We start from the raw sequence: 11,919 nt of genomic DNA on the forward strand, positions 1-11,919 counted from the left end.
AGAATTTGAATTTTTTTTGCGATTTAAAAAATGTTCACATATTCAGAAAAACAGTGTTCATATTTTCAAAAGTGTTCATGATTTTTAAATTTTGTTCACCTTTTAAAACTTGTTCAAAAATTGAAAAAATTGTTCAGAATTCTAATTTTGTTCACAATTTTCTGAAATAAATTCTATATCTTTAAATAGGTTTTAAAATATGCCCTCCATTTGTATTAAGTGTCGCTCAACCGGATGTATCTAGAGGCTAGATACATCCATTTGAGCGACACTTAATATCGGTGGAGGGAGTAGCTTCTATAACCATTTTTGTGCGTGAAAAAAACTGACTAAAAACAAAGAATAAATAGAAAGTCGGTCTATTTGCGCTGTCCTTCAGTGAAAGCTCCTTTGTCTAACGCCTACGAGCATCATACATGAGCTCTCACTCAAGGATTTCATTTTTCTCCAAAAATAAAACTTAAGTATTTCGTGCATGCCAGGCAGACCCACTGGCAGGAGGTAATAAACACAAAAACTTCCGATGGGACCACTCACGTTCTCAAAAAGTGTTCAGGTTTTCAAAATTATGTTCACAATTTTTTCAGAAAATCAGAATTAAGTTTTTTAACAATTTTTTAATACATGTCTTCTATTATTTAATATGTTTTTAAAATATGCCCTCCATCCCATATTAAGTGTTGGTCAAACGGATGTGTGCAGACGTATTTGAATATTAAAAAAGGAGCCTGGGAGGGCTGGGCTTGATCAGTGGGCCAGGCCTGGGCCTCAAAAGTAAGCCCCAGCAGTTATTGGGGCCGGGCCTGGGCTTCAATATTAGACCAAAATTAGGCCCATTTGGCCCTACTCCAACAGCAGCAACCAGCAGCCCAGTAGGCAGCCCAGCAGTCCACCACTCCACCTCTAGTCCTCGACTCCTCCACCGCATCGACTTGAATCCTAATTTATCCATCGACAGGTAATCGCTACCCCTCCCCTCCTCTGCCTGTGGCCCGTGCTGGCTACGGCGACCTAGCCCGTCCTGAAGTGCCGCGACCCGCCCCGCACCGCCGCCGGCAGGCTACCTCTCCTCCCCAACCGCACCGCCACCGGCAGGCCTCCTCTCCTCCCCAACTGAGACGCCGGCAGGATTCGTCTCCTCCCCAATAGCGACGCCGCTCGGTTGCCTCTCCTCCTCAACCGCGCCGCTGCCTGATTGCCTCTCTTCCCCAATCGTACCGCCGTCGGCAGGCCTCCTCTCCTCCCCAACCGTGACGCCGGCATGCTTCCTCTCCAGCAACTAGCCATCGTCCGAGCGCCGCCGCACCTCTGCTCTTAAGGTAATTTGATGCAGATTTTTTTCCTGTTCTTGACTGATTAGCAGGTGTACATGCATGTCAGCAGGATGGGTTTGATGCAGATTTGTATTTCATAAACAATGGTAGATGATTTCGCTACTGTACATGAATATAAGTGTGTGTAGACTGTAGAACTATAGATGAACTCGCTGCTGTACATGAATATAAGTGTGTGTAGATGATTGATGAAACCGTGGCTATAAGTGTGTTGATATAGATATCTTGCTGCTGTTGACATAGATATTTCTTGTTGTTGACAACTTGACATATATATTTCTTGTTGTTGATTGATACGTTTCCAACGTATCTATAATTTTTGATTGTTCCATGCTATATTATATTCTGTTTTGGACATTACTGGGCTTTATTATACACTTTTATATTATTTTTGGGACTAACCTATTAACCGGAGGACCAGCCCAGAATTGCTGTTTTTTGACTATTTTAGGGTTTCACAGAAAAAGAATATCAAACGGAGTCCAAACGGAATGAAACCTTCGGGAACGTGATTTTCGGAACGAACATGATCCAGAGGACTTGGACTCTACGTCAAGACATCAACCAGGAGGCCACGAGGTAGGGGGCGCGCCCTCCACCCTCGTGGGCCCCCTGTTGCTCCACCGACGTACTCCTTCCTCCTATATATACCTACGTACCCCCAAACTACCAGATGCGGAGCCAAAACCCTAATTCCACTGCCTTAACTTTATGTATCCACGAGATCCCATCTTGGGGCCTTTTTCGGAGCTCCGCCGGAGGGGGCATCGATCACGGAAGGCTTCTACATCAACACCATAGCCTCTCCGATGAAGTGTGAGTAGTTTACCTCAGACCTACGGGTCTATAGTTATTAGCTACATGGCTTCTTCTCTCTTTTTGGATCTCAATACAAAGTTCTCCCCCTCTCTTGTGGAGATCTATTCGACGTAATCTTCTTTTGCGGTGTGTTTGTTGAGACCGATGAATTGTTGGTTTATGATCAAGTTTATCTATGAACAATATTTGAATCTTCTCTGAATTCTTTTATGTATGATTGGTTATCTTTGCAAGTCTCTTTGAATTATCAGTTTGGTTTGGCCTACTAGATTGATCTTTCTTGCAATGGGAGAAGTGCTTAGCTTTGGGTTCAATCTTGCGGTGTCCTTTCCTAGTGACAGTAGGGGCAGGAAGGCACGTATTGTATTGTTGCCATCGAGGATAACAAGATGGGGTTTACATCATATTGCATGAGTTTATCCATCTACATCATGTCATCTTGCTTAAAGCGTTACTCTGTTCTCTTGAACTTAATACTCTAGATGCATGCTGGATAGCGGTCGAGGTGTGGAGTAATAGTAGTAGATGCAGGCAGGAGTCGGTCTACTTGTCTCGGACGTGATGGCTATATACATGATCATACCTAGATATTCTCATAACTATGCTCAATTCTGTCAATTGCTCAACAGTAATTTGTTTACCCACCATGAATACTTATGCTCTTGAGAGAAGCCATTAGTGAAACATATGGCCCCCGGGTCTATCTTCCATCATATTAATCTTTCAATAGTTAGTTATTTTCTTTGCCTTTTATTTTACTTTGCATCTTTATTATAAAAATACCAAAAATATTATCTTATCATATCTATCAGATCTCACTCTCGTAAGTGACTGTGTAGGGATTGACAACCCCTTATCGCGTTGGTTGCGAGGATTTATTTGTTTGTGTAGGTGCGAGGGACTCGTGCGTGGCCTCCTACTGGATTGATACCTTGATTCTCAAAAACTGAGGGAAATACTTACGCTACTTTGTTGTATCACCCTTTCTCTCTTCAAGGGAAAACCAACACAAGTGCTGAAGAGGTAGCAAGAAGGATTTCTAGTGCCGCTGCCGGGGAGTCTACGCAAAAGTCAACACACCAAGTACCCATCATAAACCCTTATCTCCCGCATTACATTATTTGCCATTTGCCTCTCGTTTTCCTCTTCCCCACTTCACCCTTACCGTTTTATTCGCCCTCTCTCTCCCCGTCCTCCCTCTCTTTCTCTATTTGCCTCTTTTTGCCTGTCTCTCATTTGCTTGTGTGTTGGATTGCTTGCTTGTCACGATGGCTCAAGATAATACTAAATTGTGTGACTTTAGCAATACCAACAACATGATTTTATTAGCACTCTGATTGCTCCTCTTACCAATGCGGAATCTTATGAAGTTAATGCTGCTTTGCTGAATCTTGTCATGAAAGATCCGTTTTCCGGCCTTCCTAGTGAAGATGCCGCTACCCATCTAAATAGCTTCGTTGATTTGTGTGATATGCAAAAGAAGAAAGATGTGGATAATGATATTGTTAAATTTAAGCTATTTCCTTTTTTGCTTAGAGATCGTGCTAAATCTTGCTTTTCGTCTTTGCCTAAAAATAGTATTGATTCGTGGAATAAGTGCAAAGATGTTTTTATCTCTAAGTATTTTCCTCCCGCTAAGATCATCTCTCTTAGAAATGATATTATGAATTTTAAGCAACTTGATCATGAACATGTTGCACAAGCTTGGGAGAGGATGAAATTAATGATACGTAATTGCCCTACACATGGTTTGAATTTATGGATGATTATACAAAATTTTTATGTCGAATTGAATATTTCTTCTAGAAATCTTTTAGATTCGGCCGCGGGAGGCACTTTTATGGAAATCATTTTAGGAGAAGCTACTAAACTCCTAGATAATATTATGGTTAATTATTCTCAATGGCACACTGAAAGATTACTAATAAGAAAGTGCATGCGATAGAAGAAATTAATGTTTTGAGTGGAAAGATGGATGAACTTATGAAATTATTTGCTAATAAAAGTGTTTATTCTGATCCTAATGATATGCCTTTGTCTACTTTGATTGAGAATAATAATGAATCTATGGATGTGAATTTTGTTGGTAGGAATAAATTTGGTAACAATGCGTATGGAGGAAACTTTAACCCTAGGTCGTATCCTAGTAATTCCTCTAATAATTATGGTAATTCCTACAACAATTCTTATGGAAATTATAATAAGATGCCCTCTAATTTTGAATCTAATATTAAATAATTTATTACTTCGCAAAAGAATTTCAATGCTTTGATTGAAGAAAAATTGCTTAAGATTGATGAGTTGGCTAGGAACGTTGATAGAATTTCTCTTGATGTTGATTCTTTAAAAATTAGATCTATTCCACCTAAGCATGATATCAATGAGTCTCTCAAAGCCATGAGAATTTCCATTGATGAGTGCAAAGAAAGAACCGCTAGGATGCGTGCTAAGAAAGATTGCTTTATAAAAGCGTGTTCTTCTAGTTTCCATGATAATAAAGATGAAGATCTAAAAGTTATTGATGTGTCCCCAATTAAATCTTTGTTCTGCAATAAGAATCTTGATAATGATGGAACTGAATATGATCCACCTTTACCTAGACGGCATTCCAAGAATTCGGAGTCTTTAGATCTTGATGTTAACATTGTTAAAAGTGGGATTGAAGAAGTCAAAACTTTAAATATTAATGAACCCACTATTTTGGATTTTAAGGAATTTAATTATGATAATTGCTCTTTGATAGATTGTATTTCCTCGTTGCAATCCGTGCTAAATTCTTCTCATGCTTATAGCCAAAATAAAGCTTTTACTAAACATATCGTTGATGCTTTGATGCAATCTTATGAAGAGAAACTTGAGTTGGAAGTTTCTATTCCTAGAAAACTTTATGATGAGTGGGAACCTACTATTAAAATTAAAATTACAGATCATGAATGATATTCTTTGTGTGATTTGGGTGCTAGTGTTTCCACGATTCCAAAGAGTTTGTGTGATTTATTAGGTTTCCGTGATTTTGATGATTGCTCTTTAAACTTGCATCTTGCGGATTCCACCACTAAGAAACCTATGGGAAGAATTAATGATGTTCTTATTGTTGCAAATAGGAACTATGTGCCCGTAGATTTTATTGTTCTTGATATCGATTGCAATCCTTCATGTCCTATTATTCTTGATAGACCTTTACTTAGAACAATTGGTGCAATTATTGATATGAAGGAAGGGAATATTAGATTCCAATTTCTATTAAGAAAAGGCATGGAACACTTCCCTAGAAATAAAATAAAATTACCATATGAATCTATTATGAGAGCCACTTATGGATTGCCTACCAAAGATGGCAACACCTAGATCTATCCTTGCTTTTTATGCCTTGCTAGGGGCGTTAAACGATAGCGCTTGTTGGGAGGCAACCCAATTTTATTTTTATTCTTTGCTTTTTGCTCCTGTTTAGTAATAAATAATTTATCTAGCCTCTGTTTTGGTTGTGTTTTTTGTGTTTAATTAGTGTTTGTGCCAAGTAGAACCGTTGCGAAGACTTGGGGGAAGTCCTTTTAATCTTGCTGTAAAAAAACAGAAACTATAGCGCTCACGAGAACTGATGCCATTTTATTTGGAAAGTGATATTTAGTTAATTCTTTTCTCAGATGATTAATAGATATATTCCTCACGTCCATCAATTTATTTTAGAATTTTTGGGGTTCCAGATCTTGCGTTAGCTATAGATTACTACAGACTGTTCTGTTTTTGACAGATTCTATTTTTCGTGTGTTGTTTGCTTATTTTGATGAATCTATGGCTAGTAAAATAGTTTATAAACCATAGAGAAGTTGGAATACAGTAGGTTTAACACCAATATAAGTAAATAATGAGTTCATTACAGTACCTTGAGGTGGTGTTTTCTTTTCTTTCGCGAACGGAGCTCACGAGATTTTTCTACTTTAAGTTTTGTGTTGTGAAGTTTTTAAGTTTTGGGTGAAAGATTTGATGGATTATGGAACAAGGAGTGGCAAGAGCCTAATATTTGGGATGCCCATGGCACCCCAAGATAATCTAAGGACACCTAAAAGCCAAAGCTTGGGGATGCCCCAGAAGGCATCCCCTCTTTCGTCTACTTCCATCGGTAACTTTACTTGGAGCTATATTTTTATTTTCCACATGACATGTGTTTTGCTTGGGGCATCTTGTATTATTTGAGTCTTTATTTGTTAGTTTTCCACAATCATCTTTTCTGTACACACCTTTTGAGAGAGACACACATGATTTGGAAATTGTTGGAATACTCTATGTGCTTCACTTATATCATTTGAGTTATATAGTTTTTGCTCTAGTGCTTCACTTATATCTTTTAGAGCACGTCGGTGGACTTGTTTTATAGAAACTATTGTTCTCTCATGCTTCACTTAGATTATTTTGAGAGTACTACAAAACAGTATGGTAATTTTCTTTAATTATGTTAGGCATTCAAGATTAATAATAAAATTTTCTTATGAGCGTGTTGAATACTATGAGAAGTTTGATACTTGATAATTGTTTTGAGATATGGAGATGGTAATATTAGAGTCATGCTAGTTGAGTAGTTGTGAATTTGAGAAATACTTGTGTTAAAGTTTGTGATTCCCGTAGCATGCACGCATGGTGAACCGTTATGTGATGAAGTCGGAGCATGATTTATTTATTGATTGTCTTCCTTATGAGTGGCGGTCGGGGACGAGCGATGGTCTTTTCCTACCAATCTATCCCCCTAGGAGCATGTGCGTAATACTTTGCTTTGATAACTTGTAGATTTTTGCAATAAGTATATGAGTTCTTTATGACTAAGATTGAGTCCATGGATCATAAGCACTTTTCTTCCTTCCACCATTGCTAGCCTCTCTAATACCGCGCACCTTTCGCCGGTATCATACACCCACCATATACCTTCCTCAAAACAGCCACCATGCCTACCTATCATGGTATTTCCATAGTCATTCCGAGATATATTGCCATGCAACTTTCCACCGTTCTGTTTACTATGACACGCTCCATCATTGTCATACTGCTTTGCATGATCATGTAGTTGACATTGTATTTGTGGCAAAGCCACCGTTCATAATTCTTTCATACATGTCACTCTTGATTCATTGCATATCCCGGTACACCGTCGGAGGCATTCACATAGAGTCATATTTTGTTCTAAGTATTGAGTTGTAAGTAAATAAAAGTGTGATGATCATCATTTTTAGAGCATTGTCCCAAGTGAGGAAAGGATGATGGAGACTATGATTCCCCCATAAGTCGGGATGAGACTCCGGACGAAAAATAAATAAATAAAAAGAGGCCAAAGAAGCCAAAAAAAGAGGCCATAAAAAAAGAGGAAAAGGCCCAAATAAAAAAATGAGAGAAAAAGAGAGAAGGGACAATGCTACTATCCTTTTACCACACTTGTGCTTCAAAGTAGCACCATGATCTTCATAATAGAGAGTCTCCTATGTTATCACTTTCATATACTAGTGGGAATTTTTCATTATAGAACTTGGCTTGTATATTCCAGTGATGGGGCTTCCTCAAAATGCCTTAGGTCTTTGTGAGCAAGCGAGTTGGATGCACACCCACTTAGTTCCTTTTGTTGAGCTTTCATATACTTATAGCTCTAGTGCATCCGTTGCATGGCAATCCCTACTCACTCACATTGATATCTATTGATAGGCATCTCCATAGCCCGTTGATACGCCTAGTTGATGTGAGACTATTTCCCCCCTTTTTGTCTCCTCCACAACCACCATTCTATTCCACCTAAAGTGCTATGACCATGGCTCACTCTCATGTATTGCGTGAAGATTGAAAAAGTTTGAGAACACCAAAAGTATGAAACAATTGCTTGGCTTGTCATCGGGGTTGTGCATGATTTAAATACTTTGTGTGGTGAAGATAGAGCATAGCCAAACTATATGATTTTGTAGGGATAACTTTCTTTGGCCATATTATTTTGAAGAGACATAATTGCTTAGTTAGTATGCTTGAAGTATTATTATTTCTATGTCAATATTGAACTTTTGTCTTGAATCTTTCGGATCTGAATATTCATACCACAATTAAGAAGAATTACATTGAAATTATGCCAAGTAGCATTTCACATCAAAAATTCTGTTTTTATCATTTACCTACTCGAGACGAGCATGAATTAAGCTTGGGGATGCTTGATACGTCTCCAACGTATCTATAGTTTTTTTATTGTTCCATGCTATATTATATTCTGTTTTGGACATTATTAGGCTTTATTATACACTTTTATATTATTTTTGGGACTAACCTATTAACTGGAGGCCCAGCCCAGAATTGCTGTATTTTTGCCTATTTTAGGGTTTCGCAGAAAAAGAATATCAAACGGAATGAAACCTTCGGGAACGTGATTTTCAGAACAAACATGATCCAGAGGAGTTGGACCCTACGTCAAGACATCAACCAGGAGGCCACTAGGTAGGGGGCGCGCCTAACCCCCCTGGGCGTGCCCTCCTCCCTCGTGGGCCCCCTGTTGCTCCACCGACGTACTCCTTCCTCCTATATATACCTACGTACCCCCAAACTACCAGATACGGAGCCAAAACCCTAATTCCACCGCCGTAACTTTCTGTATCCATGAGATCCCATCTTGAGGCCTTTTCCGGAGCTCCGCCGAAGGGGTCATCGATCACGGAAGGCTTCTACATCAACACCATAGCCTCTCCGTTGAAGTGTGAGTAGTTTACCTCAGACCTACGGGTCCATAGTTATTAGTTAGATGGCTTCTTCTCTCTTTTTGGATCTCAATACAAAGTTCTCCCCTCTCTTGTGGAGATCTATTCGATGTAATCTTCTTTTGCGGTGTGTTTGTTGAGACCGATGAATTGTGGGTTTATGATCAAGTTTATCTATGAACAATATTTGAATCTTCTCTGAATTCTTTTATGTATGATTGGTTATCTTTGCAAGTCTCTTCGAATTATCAGTTTGGTTTGGCCTACTAGATTGATCTTTCTTGCAATGGGAGAAGTGCTTAGCTTTGGGTTCAATCTTGCGATGTCCTTTCCCAGTGACAATAGGGGCAGCAAGACACGTATTGTATTGTTGCCATCGAGGATAACAAGATGGGGTTTACATCATATTCCATGAGTTTATCCCTCTACATCATGTCATCTTGCTTAAAGTGTTACTCTGTTCTCTTGAACTTAATACTCTAGATGCATGCTGGATAGCGGTCGAGGTGTGGAGTAATAGTAGTAGATGCAGGCAGGAGTCGGTCTACTTGTCTCGGACGTGATGCCTATATACATGATCATACCTAGATATTCTCATAACTATGCTCAATTCTGTTAATTGCTCAACAGTAATTTGTTTACCCACCGTGAATACTTATGCTCTTGAGAGAAGCCACTAGTGAAACCTATGGCCCCTGGGTCTATCTTCCATCATATTAATCTTCCAATACTTAGTTATTTCCTTTGCCTTTTATTTTACTTTGCATCTTTATCATAAAAATACCAAAAATATTATCTTATCATATCTATCAAATCTCACTCTCGTAAGTGACCGTGTAGGGATTGACAACCCCTTATCGCATTGGTTGCGAGGATTTATTCGTTTGTGTAGGTGCGAGGGACTCGTGCGTGGCCTCCTATTGGATTGATACCTTGGTTCTCAAAAACCGAGGGAAATACTTACGCTACTTTGCTGCATCACCCTTTCCTCTTCAAGGGAAACCAATGCAAGTGCTCAAGAGGTAGCATTGATATAGATTTAGCATGGAGGGTGCTCAGGGTGATGAACCAGATTATCATCCTGAAGAATTAGAAGGGCATGAGGTTGAGGGTGAGATGGAGCTGTTTATTGTATGTACCTCCAAATCCTCCTCGTGTACGACAGAAATCTGCAAGTAAAAGGGGGAGGAGGCCAGCATCTACTACACGTTCAGGAAGTGGACAATCGGCAGGACAGCAGCAGCCTGCAACCGAAGCACAGCAGCAACCTATAGCCAAAGCACAACAGTAACGCACTGCGTCCTCTAGCAGTAGCTGAAGGAAATATGCCCTAGAGGCAATAATAATTTTATTATTTTATTTCCTTATATCATGATAAATGTTTATTATTCATTCTAGAATTGTATTATCCGGAAACATAATACTTGTGTGAATACATAGACAAACTAAAAGTCACTAGTATGCCTCTACTTGACTAGCTCGTTAATCAAAGATGGTTATGTTTCCTAACCATAGACATGTGTTGTCATTTGATTAACGGGATCACATTATTAGGAGAATGATGTGATTGACATGACCCATTCCATTAGCTTAGCACCCGATCGTTTAGTATGTTGCTATTGCTTTCTTCATGACTTATACATGTTCCTATGACTATGAGATTATGCAACTCCCGTTTGCCGGAGGAACACTTTGTGTGCTACCAAACGTCACAACATAACTGGGTGATTATAAAGGAGCTCTACAGGTGTCTCCAAAGGTACATGTTGGGTTGGCGTATTTCGAGATTAGGATTTGTCACTCCGATTGTCGGAGAGGTATCTCTGGGCCCGCTCGGTAATGCACATCACATAAGCCTTGCAAGCATTACAACTAATAAGTTAGTTGTGAGATGATGTATTACGAAACGAGTAAAGAGACTTGCCGGTAACGAGATTGAACTAGGTATTGAGATACCGACGATCGAATCTCGGGCAAGTAACATACCGATGACAAAGGGAACAACGTATGTTGTTATGCGGTCTGACCGATAAAAGATCTTCGTAGAATATGTGGGAGCCAATATGAGCATCCAGGTTCCGCTATTAGTTATTGACCGGAGACATGTCTCGGTCATGTCTACATTGTTCTCGAACCCGTAGGGTCCGCACGCTTAACGTTACGATGACAGTTTCATTATGAGTTTATATATTTTCATGTACCGAAGCTAGTTCAGAGTCCCGGATGTGATCACGGACATGACGAGGAGTCTCGAAATGGTCAAGACATAAAGATTGATATATTGGAAGCCTATGTTTGGACATCGGAAGTGTTCCGGGTGAAATCGGCATTTTACCGGAGTACCGGGAGGTTACCGGAACCCCCCAGTAACCTAATGGGCCTTAATGGGCCTAGTGGAGGAAGAGGAGAGGAGGCCTAGGGGCTGCCGCGCGCCCCTCCCCCCCCCCAAGTACGAATTGGACAAGGAGGGGGGGCGGCGCCCCCCTTCCTTTCTTCCCTCTCCTCCTTCCCCCCAAGTCCTAATCTAACTAGGGAAAAGGGAGAGGAGTCCTACTCCCGGTAGGAGTAGGACTCCTCCTGCGCGCCTCCTCCTAGGGCCGGCTGCACCCCCCTTGGCTCCTTTATATACGGGGGCAGGGGGCACCCCTAGACACACAAGTTGATCTCTAAGATCGTTCTCTTAGCCGTGTGCGGTGCCCCCTTCCACCATAGTCCTCGATAATATTGTAGTGGTGCTTAGGCGAAGCCCTGCGACAGTTGAACATCAAGATCGTCACCACGCCATCGTGCTGACGGAACTCTTCCCTGACACTTTGCTGGATCGGAGTCCGGGGATCGTCATCGAGCTGAACGTGTGCTAGAACTCAGAGGTGCCGTAGTTTTGGTGCTTGATCGGTCAGGCCGTGAAGACGTACGACTACATCAACCGCGTTGTCATAACGCTTCCGTTGTCGGTCTACGAGGGTACGTAGATCACACTCTCCCCTCTCGTTGCTATGCATCACCATGATCTTGCGTGTGCGTAGGATTTTTTTTTGAAATTACTATGTTCC

The sequence above is a fragment of the Triticum aestivum genome, chromosome 6A (genome assembly GCF_018294505.1).
Source record: "Triticum aestivum cultivar Chinese Spring chromosome 6A, IWGSC CS RefSeq v2.1, whole genome shotgun sequence".
NCBI lineage: Eukaryota > Viridiplantae > Streptophyta > Magnoliopsida > Poales > Poaceae > Triticum > Triticum aestivum.